Here is a 14274-nt window from a genome sequence, read left to right as displayed (position 1 = left end):
ATTAATATTCTGTAAAACACCCCTTTCTGCTTAAATTAGCTGGGTGGATTCCATTCTCAACAAATGGACCCTCACTAATACTGTAATTTTGATTGATATGTTATTTTCCCAGAGGGCAGCTGTGGGGCCCAAGGGTGGAAAGACAGACCAGAGTCAGATTTTTGCAACAATATGAATGTCAGGATAAGAAGATTGGAGTTTTTCTAGAGAAAATGGAGAGCAATTAAAGATATTTGACTAACTGAATAGCATTATGAAAACACTATTTAATAAATACCACTGGGCACTGATAAGGCAGGGTGAAGTGGTGGGAGACATGACTGAGGTGAGAACACAGTCTATGCAATGAAACAAGAACAGAATAGTACCAGGGAGGCAATAAAGAACGAGTGGACAATTTTTATTATGGCTATTATCACTGATGTAGTTGAAAGATGTTGGCCACTTTAATCAGGAAATTACCATTCTGAGGAGCAGAGTCTTCTTCTAAATACCAAGACTGTAAAAAAGACTCTTCTGACCAAAAAGTGCTAGATTAGTATTAGGATCGTGGAGGAGGAAGCACAGAATGGCCTTTCTCTTCTAGGATCCTTTGTTCTCAGTGACTAGGACCATGTTACCTAATATGGTAGCCACTAGCCACACGTGGCTCTTTAAAGTTAATTTTAAATTAATTAAACTGAAATAAAATGAAGAATTCAGTTTCTCAGTCACACAAGCCCCCATCCAAGTGCTCAAGAGTCAAAATGGCTAGTGGTTACCATATTGGACAAAATGGGTATATAACATTTCCATCATCACAGAAAGTTTGGAGACCACAGATCTAGTAATTAATAATGATGGCACCCTCCAGAATCAGGCCAAGACTCAAACATGAAGACAATCCAACAAGGGATTCTGACTTCCCATATAGGGACAGAATTTAGGAAGAGAAGAGAACCCCACCCTCCCTTCTTTATTCCTCTCCATTGCTTGTGATTTAATATTTGTAATATGTACAATTCTATTAATTAAGTTATTGTCAATAAGCTTGATGTGCTAGCAAATGAATTGCTCCTTGATGTTTTCTATTCTTCATAGCAAATTTGTCCATGGGTGCCGAGTGAGTGTGTCTGTGTGTGCGTACACATGCAATGAGTGTGTTTTGGTGAGTGGGAGTTGGCGAGTGAGAGATGAAGCAGGGAAAGAGAATATATTCCTAAATTGGTGGCCAGAAATTGTATGGGAAATGTACACCTGACACAAATATGTAATGATAAGGGCCTGGTTTAGCACCTGGTCAGAGAAACCCGCAAAACATAACACAAAATAATAGCTTACAGAATTTAGAGATTGAGTATTAAAGGTAAAGGAATTAGGACTTCATAGATGACCCAAAGACTTTGAATATTTTGGTTAGGAAATGAAGGTATCAGTGAGAGAAATGGGAAGTGCCATGGGATCAGATTTGTGAAAAAAGATATTCAGTTTGATTTTATGTAAGTTGAGTTTTAAGTGAAAGCGAGAAAGATAAGTGGAAATATCCAGTATACATGTATAAAAAAGTCAAGAAAGGAGTCAAAACCAGAGATACAGATGTGAGAGTTATATCCATAAAAATTCTAGTTCAAGTTATAATAGTAGGTTTTTCTATAAAGCAAAAAATGTGAAGAATTTTCAGAGCTGAGTATTGCACTCTGAGAAATAAAAAAAAAAAGTTAGAGATAGAAATGGGCACTATTAATTAAATCAGAGAGAAATAAGTAAACATGGGGAACTAGAGAAATTAAAAATTTTTTTTTGAATATCTGTATGTATGAAACACTGTTATGTACTGAGAAATGTGATGACGAAAAATGATCAAATTTTCTGTTAAACATGGTAGATTGAACAGAAGCATTTACTTCTGCTTCCTCTCCAAACCTCACTAAAATGAGAATACAAGAATTTCTTAAGCATGTAACACTTTAAGGATAAAAGTGACACAGCACCAGCAACAGAATTTTGGAAACTAACAAGCAGATGGAGGAATACTAACTGACTTAGCTGATGAGAGAAAGCTGAAACATAAGCAACAAGTGGGAGTAACACAGAAAAAAGTCTGATGAATACTAGAAGGCTTACAAATTGGAGTCACAATACTTTTAAACATGGATAGTGCAGGGTAAAGGAGGAGGAATAATTGGAAGTTTCTCTAAGAAGCAAGGTTCTCTCCCATATCCAATCTACCTAGGCATTTGTCCTACTCCATTTCAGCAGCAGAAAAAGACCTATGGCTTTCTGTCTAGAGACGATAAACAATAGAGATGCTAGAACTAGAGATCTCAGCATACTGGAAAGTAGGGCATCTACTTAACTCATATTAAAATGGGACTCTCCTGTCTCAACTTTGGTGCAAGACTTCCTTGCAAAGGAGATGTACAAAAGCTGCTACATGACTTTTGAGCTACTCACTCAAGTAAGAGTATATAATGATCAGCAGTGGGAGGTTATTTTAAAGAAGATTTCTTTGGGGAGAGGCAAACTGTTAGTTACACCCCACAAGAAATTCCAACCTACTGAGAATGAGTTTAAGAAAATGATTCAGAGAGGTTATGAATCCCTGGAAGCTAGGGTCCAGAGCGCTGATGTATGAAACATGCTTGAGTAACCTAAGCTGTCAATATGGCTTACAGAACGGCACAGAAAGAAAAAAAAAAAAAATTAAAAATTCCTGGGTCATTATTTTACCAATAGCAAAGCCAAAGATTAGTGAATATTCCCCATGGATAGATGTGGGCCATTTAGGAGAAAAAGGCAGAGGGCAGCCACTATAAATTCTGAAGTAGGGAAATTATTCAAACAGGGGTACTACCAGATGCCCAGGATAAAAGAGGAATAAATACTCAGAAGAAAATGTCTTGCCTACTATATAGAAAGTGCAGGTGAATATTACCAGTGCAGGCTCTGAAGGACATGTGGAGCTGTTCAGGTGAGATTCAGCTTTAAACAGCTGCCTTGTTTAGAAAGACTGAAGTCAGTCTGCAAGAGACCCGGTAAGTAAAGTCTGTCTTGGTCAGCATATCACTCCTCCCTCCCTCTCTGACTCAAAAGGAGTCAGAAAGAGCAGCTAATGAATTGAAAGAGGCAATGTGCAAGGAAAAAAGAAGTTGACCATGTACAGAGCCCTACAGCAGGCTCTGACTGGAGGAAATGAGAAGTTTAAAATTAAAATCAAATTCAGAGTATTATTTATTGTAAAGAATTGAATAATTTTAATCACTGAACCATATTTGTGACTTAAAGTTGCTGAAGAACATTTTTTTAATATAAGAGATAGATGAAATGTCCTAGGCCTGCTCATGTTTTTAACCTTGGAAAGAGAATTCTCTCCCCCACAAAGCAAATTCAAATGGGCAAAAATAAATTTGCTTTCTAATTATATCTTATAAATCAAGCTTGCCAAGGAGATGTCCCAAACCAGTCATAGGAGTCTTAAACCAATTAACCATATGAAGAGTTTATATAATACCAAACACAAGGAAGTTAGTATGTGCACCTCCCAATTAGATTCTGATTTAGCTGACAGCTAGCTAGGTAACCCACCTCACCTGTATCACAGTCTAGAGAATGGAGAACTCATCTCTGCGAAAACTGACCAGCCTAAGAGCAAATATCTGCAGATATTTAAGAGAAATAGCTCTGCCAGATCACCACACAATAAAGCCCATCTCATAATGCCATGCACACAGAGCTTGCAGCCAGTTTGAGAGTGTTTCACTCTGAAATTTGAACAGACATTCAAGAATCAACAGGTATTTTAAGAAACTTTAACATGAATGGCAGAGACTTAAACAACAAAAAAGAAAAGAAAAGAGAGAACAAACTGGATGAAGACATACAGAGAGCAGAAAGGAATTCAAATAACTATAATTATTATCCTCAGAGAGAGAAAAAAGGATAATACATTTATGAAACAAGAACAGGAGGTTATAAAAAATGAACATTCAGTTAACACAAAAAAGGAGTAGTTGGAAATTTAAAATAAGATACAAATTTTTAAATTCCATAAAAGTTGTACTAGATGAAGTTTATAAAATTCATGGAAAGTAAAGCAACACACACAAAAAAAAGACTGTAAAAGATGGAAATTAGGAGAAAACTATATGAAAAGTAAAGAATCAGTCTAAAAGTTTCAACATCAAAGTAATGAGTTCAAGAAAAACTGAAAACTGTGAGAAAAAAATTATCAATCAAATAATTCAAGAAAATTTCCCAGAATGAAAAAACCATGTTTCTAAATTGAGGCAGCACAAGAGAAGGAAAACAGGCCTACAACATATTTTAGAAATCTAAGAAGACTATGAATGAAGAACAGATCTTAAATGCTTCATTCAGGAAATGAAAAGAAAGAGAATAAAAAAGAAAAAAAAGGATGGGGGATCAGATGAGCATTGAACTTCTGAAGAGCAATGCAGGAAGCAAGGAGACAATGGAGTAGTACCTTTAAAATCTTGAGGGAAAATTAAATTCCAAAATTATCTTCTATAACCAGTGAAACCTTTAATCAAGTAAAAGGTAAAGAAAAAAACTTTTTTCTTGTGCATTCCTTCTGCTGAAGGACTTACAACAAGAAAGAAAGATAGAATCCAGGAAACAGCACTCCTACACAGGAGAGGGGTGAATGGAATTTCTAAAATAAAGGTAAAGACAGATGGCAGATCTGTACAGTAGTCCTGGGAAGCTAACTGTCACTATTGGAACAGGACAGAAAACTCAGGAAGGCTATCTCCTAGAAAATAATAAGACAGATACATTATCTGATGTGTTTGCCATTGCAAGATTATGTTTACATATGAGGCAAAGAGTTCAGGAATAAATTAGTGATGGATATATAATACATTAAACCCTCCCATAAGAAAAAGATTACTTACCTGTAAAGTAAAATGTTGTAAAAGAAAGGAAATATAAGAATATTTGACTGAATTTGTGGCTCAGTTGTAAATAGTATTTATAAAGTAGTTGTAAGTTAAATATTCATCAAAAAATTATGATATAGTTACATTTGGAGGATGGGGGTAGGTATATGTGTGACAGCAAAGAAGGGAGCAGCTATAAGAAAACTAAATTTTTATAGCTTAGAAAGCCATAGACTATATCTAATATGCAAAGACAAAAAAAGAAATCAAAGAGTAGTAGAGCCATGTTCTTTAAAAATTTGGAAGTAAATACTGAAAAACAGCTAAAAGTTAAACATGGCTGCCTTTGGGGAAAAGTATTAGGCAGTAGTGTGGAAGGGTGGGTTGTTTTCTATGTTTTTATTATAAGCTTTATACATTTGACTTACCAAACTACACAGATGTATAATTAATAAAACTAAATATTAATTTTAAAGCATTATGGAAGCAATTATGACTAATTTATAAGAATGTGTTAAACTGAGGAAGGAGCTGAACGTTTCAAGGAGTTGGGAGAATAAGAGCTACATTTATGGAGCATATACCATGTTGCAGAAAGTCTCCTAAGTTTGGGCTTAAGTCATATTAATCTTCATTATGATCCTAATGAGGTAAGAACTATAATTATCCCTGCTTTGCAGGTGAAGAAAACAGGCCAGAAAGATTATATAATTTGGCCAAGATCATAGCTACTGTGTGACAGAGCTAAATCAATCTGCACAGTCGGGTTTGAAAGCCCATCCTTTCATCACTGCTAATATTCAAACAGTCCACACTGGCACTGCACACCAGCTGACAATCTGATTGACATATGTTCTGATTCTCTAGATACTGCCTGGTTCTGTTATTAAATATTGTGGATATCTTCCCTAGCTATACTATGTTGAGTGCTACCAGAAAGGTGAGAAGAAATGAAGGCTGAGAAACAGATACAATTATTGCCATGCAATGAGACTCCATACTGTCTTAATAAGTTGTTTGTGTACCTCACAGTTATCCCTTTATATAATCTAAACTATTTTTGCTACAATTCAAGCCAGTGTTTTCTTGCTCATTTCTCATGAAGACAGAAAATAATTGCCCACAACCTCCTGCAACATTTCTTTATATAATGCAGAGAGAAACCAAAAAAAAAAAAAATTTTTTTTCTTTAAGATAAATAATCTTTTTGTAAACTCTAAACTTTAAGTCAATCAGAAACTATCTACCGAATGCCTCCTTTGTGCTCAGCAAACTTTAGGTCTGTGGATGGTAGGCATGTATCTCTTACCTCTCCTGACCTCAGTTAGCTTGTAGTCCAGGATGGAGGGGAAAAAAAATTACACTGTCAGAGAAAACTAAGAATCTATGACAATACTGACCAAGAATCCAGGGGGAAGGTTGGAGCTGGGGGAGGACTGAGAGAACGGTTATAGCCACGACTAGAGCTGATCAGAAGAAAGAGGGGTTAATAAGGAAAGCCTTCAAAGAGGTCAAGTGCAAGCCCATCCTTAAAGAAAGAACAGGAATCCACAGAGGAGGTGAAAAGGCAGAGCGGATCAGGCAAGGGGGGTAGAAGTGACTGCCCAAAGTGGGGATCAAGGAGGAGGGCAGCCAAGCCAGAGAGGAGAGTTTGTGTCAGGGGATAGAGGTAAGGCTGGATCATTAAATTGAGGATGATGATGGCAGAAAGGCCCTCAAAGCCAGAAGAGGGGCTTAAACATCGAGTACTTTTCCTCATAGGCTTTACTTCCCAGTGTCTTTATGATTGTTATGACCCTTCTCTGAGCCCCTTGCAAGTTCTCAGCATTTACGTCAACCTGTGGTGCTTAGTTCCAACAAGGCTGAGTCAAACAAAAGTGAAATGAAAGGCATGCTTCATTGCTGCTACAGTTCCACATAAAGCTTGTGTTTCAATATAGCTATGTTAACACAAAATTGCTGGTTTCAGATCAGTTTCTCTTGGGACTGAATTCAACATAATTTCCTATGTATAAATCTAATGGCAACACCATATTCTATCTTCCAGGTATTGATTAAGATGAACGTTAATTATAATCTAGGTGCTGATTACATGGGTATGTTTAGTTTGTTAAAAATTCATTGAGCCATACCATGCACACACACACACACACACACACACACACACACACACACTCCTTTTTACATGTATAAATGCTTCAATGAAAAGTTTCTAAAAATACTAATTAAAGTGACTTCCGTGTGTAAGTATCTATTAAGTGCCCAGCTCAGTGGCCGGCATTTTCCATGGAGAGTAGGTGTTGTGGGGTGCCCTGCATACTCCAAAAGACGTGCCCACATCCCAACCCCTGGAACCTGTGAACGTGACCTTTTTGGATATGAGAGAACATCCTGGACTATCCAGTTGGGCCCTGAGACACACACAGGTTAGACCACAGGGAGAAGCAGAGAAGGCCATGAGAAGGTGGGTTGGAGACTGGAGTTACAGAGCCACTAGCTGAGGACCGCCTGGAGCCACTGGAAGCTGGAGGAGACTGGCAGGGGTCTCCCCAGAAGCTCTGCTGGGACCACCACCTGCTGACACCTTGATTTCTGACTTCTGGCCCCCAGAACTGTGAGAGAATAAATGTCTGTTGTTTTACCTGCCAAGTTTATGGTAATTTACTCTGGCAGCCCCAGGAAACTAATGGAGTAAATATTTTTTACAGAAAGACCATGGAACCTGAGAGAATTTAGACGATTCTAATGGCTAGAAAGTGGCAGAGAAGGGAGTCTAACCTGGGACTCTCTAATTCCTAAACCTGCCCTATTTTCACTACACTGTGCTGTGTCTAACACTAAATAATTCCTCTTGCCACTGGGCCCAGAGACTGATGTTGCACTTCTTTGAATGACCTTCCTAGCAATATACAAATTGGTTGATTGATTGCTTGGCTTCTCATAAAAGTTTTTCTAGGTAAGAAACATACACCATAGCAGTATGATGACATTATCTTGCAAAAGATGACACTTGGTGATGCTGTAATATTTCATCATGCTTATTATTTCAATGTTATATAATAAAAAGCTTTTCCTATGGGAGAACTTCAAAATCTTTTCACAGGATATTTTTTTAATGTACAAGTAAATGCTACAGTGTGTAATGGGATAAACGCCATGATCACACGTGGGTCAAACCAAAGTGCAGTGATGCTTATGCTTGAGGATTAACATAAAACAGTCTCTCTTCACTGCTGATGTCATGCTTAATTAAACTACAGTCCTCCTCCTACAATTTTCCTGACAAGCTTTACAGTTCTCATTAATCATGAAGTTCAGATATCAGCAATGGATGTTCCACGGGCATGCTCATGGGCATGAGATACTTCCATGACCTTGGCTTCAGAGATGCTTGGCCATGAGCCCAAACAGAGGCCAATGACCATCACTATCACCATGAGATTATTTCAGGTCAGAGTCTGGGCCAAGGAGAAAAGGCATACCATGGAAGATGCACATTTATAATCAAGTTAATGATTTACTTTGGTTCAGCTTGTTATAAACCAGATTATACAGAAGTATATAACGTTACTGTTTCTACTACTACATTTTACTGCTGCAAATAGGAAAAGGAGGTCAGTATTGGAGAAGTTTCCCTACATCTTCACTTGTCTATCAAAAAAGATTTCCCAGACCTACTACGAGAAGCTCTGTAGGTAAATCAAGCAAATAAATAGTTATTACTCATGAGTATCCTTTAGGTAAGCAAAGTAAAGAGATCAACACATGCTAAGTACTGGATACTTAGTGTGTATTCACCAATGTTAAGCACTGTGGGATTTTTGAAATATGGACCCTACCACAAAAAGCTGACTGGCTTTTTAAGGAGTGCATAAGTCTATTTATAAACTTACTTAACTAAAATTTTAGGAAAAAAGGTCTAGATTCCTTTATGAAACTTAAATATCCTCTAGAGCTATCAGGTAAGGGGCTGCTGAACACAACACTGGTAAAGGGTGACTTAATTTTGTGAATCTTCTGCAGCCAGGTTGAGGGAGTTCCAGAAAACATGTTAGGCTAGAGCCTGGGGACCATAGAAGCTCACGTGGAAAAATAAACTTGAAACAAAAAGCCAGCAAAATACTAAAAGAGAAAAGCTTCAAAGGAAGATGAGCCCTATAAGATATTAAAACAATATAAAGCCTCTATTAAAACAGTGTGATAGTTACTGGCCCAATCACAGGTACACAAGTAGAATATAACAGAAAGCCAAGAAAATGACACAAGTTGTTCTAGTTTGCTAATGCTGCGGAATGCAAAACACCAGAGATGGATAGGCTTTTATAAAACGGGGGTTTATTTTGCTACACAGTTACAGTCTTAAGGCCACAAAACGTCCAAGGTAACACATCAGCAATCGGGTACCTTCACTGGAAGATGGCCAATGGTATCCGGAAAACCTCTGTTAGCTGGGAAGGCACGTGGCTGGCATCTGCTCCAAAGTTCTGGTTTCAAAATGGCTTTCTCCCAGGACGGTCCTCTCTAGCAAGCTTGCTCCTCTTCAAAACGTCACTCACAGCTGCACTCCGTTTCCTCTCCTTGAGCCAGCTCATTTATATGGCTCCACTGATCAAGGCCCACCCCGAATGGGTGGGGCCATGCCTCCACAGAAATATCCCATCAGTTATCCTCCACAGTTGGGTGGGGCGCATCTCCATGCAAACAACCTAATCCCCACTATTATGTCTGCCCCACAAGATTGCATCAAGAATATGGCTTTTTCTGGGGGACATAATACATTCAAACCGGCACACAAGTACATATGGAAATACAGTCTATGATAATGACGGCATCTCAAATAACTTATAAAAATGGAATTTAATAAGGGGCAATGGGCAAATGGATAATATTTTAGAAAATTTAAAATAAAATAAAAATAAAATAAGAATAGAGTAGTAGTCTACACATCATGCCATGTATAGGAACAAATTCTAAATGGATCAGAAACCTTAAAGAAAATAATGAAATCAGAGTAATGACAGAGTAACACTGTAGAATTAACCTGCCTGAAGATTACAATTATAAAATCTGGGCAGAATATTTTAAAAGTAATATTTTAAAATATTAAAATATTTTAAAAGTAATCCAAGAGGCAGCAAAAACTAGAGTGAAGTCTTCCCTTCAAAGACAGAAAATGCACTCGGTGAGACTTCTAAATCTGTGGCTTTTTGTCTGAAGGTACTCCAAAATTTGTATATAGCTGGAGGAGACAGAAAGCTACTGCCATACCAGCTGGAAGTGCCATAGGGCAGAGGAAAGGGCTGGAAAAGCAGTCAAACTTGAGGGAGAAAACCTTGGAAGAGAGGGAGCTGCAGAGGGGGAAAACTCACAAATCTACATACAGCTTCCCAAATCCTAGCTGATCTCTCAAGTGTACATGAGTGAGACTCCAAAGGGCCCAGTGAACGAGCTGCAGCTAAACACTAAAAGAACTGAGCAGAGACTGTAGCTGCTGCTGACCATTAGGAAGGGTTTGAAGCCAAGCCAAATGATTTAGAAAAAAATCAATTATGTTAACCATGCACACACACATATGAGAGAGAAAATTGTAAAGTAAATATGATAAATTAACAATTTGGGAATACAGGAGCTCTTAGTATTATTTTTGCAACATTTCTGTGCACTTGACATTGTTTAAAGGTAAAAAGTTATGAAGAAGAAGAAGGAGAAGGAAGACATGGAACATAGGCTTGGAACTCTGAAAATTTAAATAAAGAATATGAGAATACCTTAATTAATAAGCAAAAAAAATTGCATGAATATTACAGAAAAATATGTTCTTAAATTTAATCCATTCCTGTGGGTGTGAACCCATTTTAAGTAGGATCTTTTGATGAGATTACTTCAGTTAAGGTGTGGCCCACCTCAATCAGGATGGGCTTAATCCTATTACTGGAGTCCTTTACAAGCGGAATGAAATTCAGACATAGACTCTTCCTAGCTTCCAAACCATGAGCCAATAAATTCTCACTGTTTAAGCCAACCCATTGTGTGATATCTTCTTTCACACCAAGGAAACTAACCACACATTATTTTCAGATGCATAAATATATTGTAAAAATTTAAGAGATACTTGGGAACAATATGTGCATGTATATGTATATATATTATGTATGTAAATATATGTGTTTGTATATAATTTTTAAAAAAAATCTCTAACATAAAAGGGCTCTCTCAGTCTACCTAAGTATTTTCTGGACCAAAGCTAAAGTTCAGCGTTTCCAGTCAGAATAAAAGTATTTAGGCAACTCTGGTTCACTGGAAACCAAATAAGAGATAATATGTCAGAGTATAGTACAGTTAATAATTTGGGGAGTATTTGGGTTATTCCAAGGTTTTATTTTCTCTTTATCAAAATAGGCTTTAAGGCTACATGCTATGTTAAAATGAAAATTCCATTTGAATCAAAAGCTCCCCCTGTCCCCCCATCTCTCAGCTTTTGATCATCCCTCCTTCTTCCCAGAAAAATTGAGGCCAAAAGTAGTAGCAACTTCAAATAGCCACCAGCCCTCCCCATCTTCAAACTCCTCCACAAGTATCTTTCCACATACTCTTCCTTCCAGTTTCATGGTTCCTATGCTTTCTAAAGAAAAGCTACTTCCTGTGTTCTAGATTCCCATTCCTTTGTGACTTTGGGTTGGCACAATGGGCACATAGATGAGGTAATCATAGTGAAAGCAAAGATTGAGCTTATGCTTGGACTTCTCAAAATTGGCTCTCATTTACCAAGACTAATCTTGCAATTGTTACAACCTAACCTGCTAAAATGAGGTCAATGTTGAGTCCCCAGTATGGTACCATCCCTCAAGAAGACTAATAGGTTATTTGGTGGCAAGTTGACTAAACTGAATTCCTTCCAGCTTGGGAGTGTCCACAATTTATTTTGACAGGAATAGACACATCTTCAATGTATGAGCTTGCTTTTCCTGCCTGTAGGGCTTTAGTCAGGATTGCTCTCCAAGAATATCTGGCACAAGATCCCATATATTACAGAATATTTGACCCACTGGCACAAGATCCCATATAACATTGTGTCAGATCAAAGGACTCACTTTATGCAAAGGAAGTAAAGAAGTTGGTCCATCACAGTGATTTCATGGAGTATATCACAAATCACATATCCAGAAGCTGCTAGCCTGAGAAAGCACTGGAATAGCCTGCTGAAGACACAGCTAAAGCACCTGCTTAGAGGTGATACTTTATGAGGATGGGAGCCATCTTTCAGGACATTGTATACAGTTGGGATCAAAGAACTTCATATGGTGCTGTGCCCCCAAAAGAAAGAATGCATGAGTCCAGGAACCAAGGAGCAGAAGCAGGAGTGGCTCTCCTTTACCATCACTCCTTGGAACCCTCTTGGGGAGTTTGTGCTTCCCTGAAATTGTGGGCACTACATGTTTGGAGGTCCTGTTTCCCAAAGAGTGAATGCTTCAGCCAGGGGTAACATCAAGAGTTGCTTTGATTTATAGGCAATGGCTGTCACCTGGATACTTTGGGCTCCTTGCAACATGTGACTAGCAGGCAAAAAGAAGAGTCACCATATTGGCAGAGGTTGACCCTGATCATCAGGAGGAAGTAAGGCTGCTGTTAGACAATAAGGATATAGCCACTGTGACAGTGCTTGCTACTCCCTTACTCAATTTTTTTTTGAGAGTGCCAAGTGTTGGGGTTGTGGGTAAATTGCCTAACTAAGTGGTCAGAATAAGTCTGTGAGATTTGTGCAAAGATTTGCAGGATATGATGAAATTAGCCAAGTGGATATGTGGGGAAAGAGCATTCCAGGCAAGGCCTTGAACAAAGGCATGCATAAAGACCAGTGTACCTGGAGCAAAGTGAGTGAGGGAGGGGGGAGAGTAGAAGGAGAAAAGGTCAGAAAGGATCCCTTACTCAATTTTGATGGTAAATAGACAAGTGCAGCAAACTGGCTGGAGAATAGTACAGTGGCCACCTCCACTGCCAAGAACAAGGGCCTGGATCAGGCCAGCACATAAGCCATGAAGATCAAATGAGGGGGCTAGCTGAAGGTGAGTGTAGTGGCTTGGAGTTAGGTACCCAAGAAAAACATGTTCTTAAATTTAATCCATTTTAAATAAGATCTTTTGATGAGGTTACTTCAGTTAAGGTACAGCCCAGGATGGGTCTCAATCCAATTACTAGAGTCCTTTAAAAGCAGAATGAAATTTAGACACACAGAGAGAAAGAAACAGGGAGCAGACAGAAGCTAGAAGTCAATCGAGCCCAGAGAAGCCAGGAGAGGCCACCATGTGCATTGCCATGTGATAGAAAAGCCAAGGACCAAGGATTGCCAGCAGCCAGCCCCAGAACACCACAGTCTTCTGGGAGAAAGCTTTGATGACGCCTTGATTTTAGACTTCTCCTAGACTCAAAACAGTGAGCCAATAAATTTCCATTGTTTAAGGCACCCCATTGCATAGTATTTGTTTTAGCAGTCAGGAAACTAAAACAGTGAGGGATTCTAAAATAGGCAGCAGAGGAGGGAGAATCTACAACCAACTGCAGTGGTGAGGGTGACAGTCAATTCCACTAATCCTCCTCTTCTCAGTTTCCCCCATAAAGAGAAGCCCATGGATATCCTGGAGGAGCTGCTCCCAGAATTTATATGAAGAAGAGTACACAAGGGGTTCAAGGAGAGGGTTGTATTGGTTGTTGTGATGCACTCTTCACAGACTCTTTCAGTAAATGCTGGGGGGTTACCTCAGCTGAGGAAGGCTGCTTTGTTTCCATCCAAGGATAGATGAAAAGCCCTCTGTTCCAGGTCAAGAAAGTTCTGAAGGGTCATCCCATCTTCAGAACGCCTAACAGGACTAACTACAGCTTCTGTTGTAATTGGATCAGAGCTAAATTCCTCCCTCAGCCCAGCCCTGCCTGCTTCTTTTTCTTCTCATGGGTGTTGATCTCAAGAACACTCCCTAATAAACTCCTACAGACTATTCTCTATTTCAGAGTCTGCTTCCAGGAAATGCAACCCTGGAAGGCTTTTGAGATAAACATACCCTCTCTACATTATCATCATCCCCACACCTCTATTGGTTCTTTCCCTTTGGCCCATAAAATTTTCCTATTTGTCCAATTATTTATTGAAAAACTTTTATGTACACATAAAAGTTAAAATACATTGGATTATATATGTAACTAAATTTCTTTATTGAGGAGAATAAAATTATATGAACATAGAAATGTCCCAGAAAATCTGTGATACATCATCACCACTTATGCCATCAGGAGTAATGTTTTCAAAGCTGAAGTTAAATTAATTTAACAGAACCAATTTACAGTCAACCATATAAAGTTTGCTAACATGATATCCTAAAACAATTTTTCTCTGTATAAAACCAGC

Source organism: Choloepus didactylus, chromosome 20 (assembly GCF_015220235.1).
Source record: "Choloepus didactylus isolate mChoDid1 chromosome 20, mChoDid1.pri, whole genome shotgun sequence".
Classification (NCBI taxonomy): domain Eukaryota; kingdom Metazoa; phylum Chordata; class Mammalia; order Pilosa; family Megalonychidae; genus Choloepus; species Choloepus didactylus.
This window is presented reverse-complemented; position numbering follows the sequence as displayed.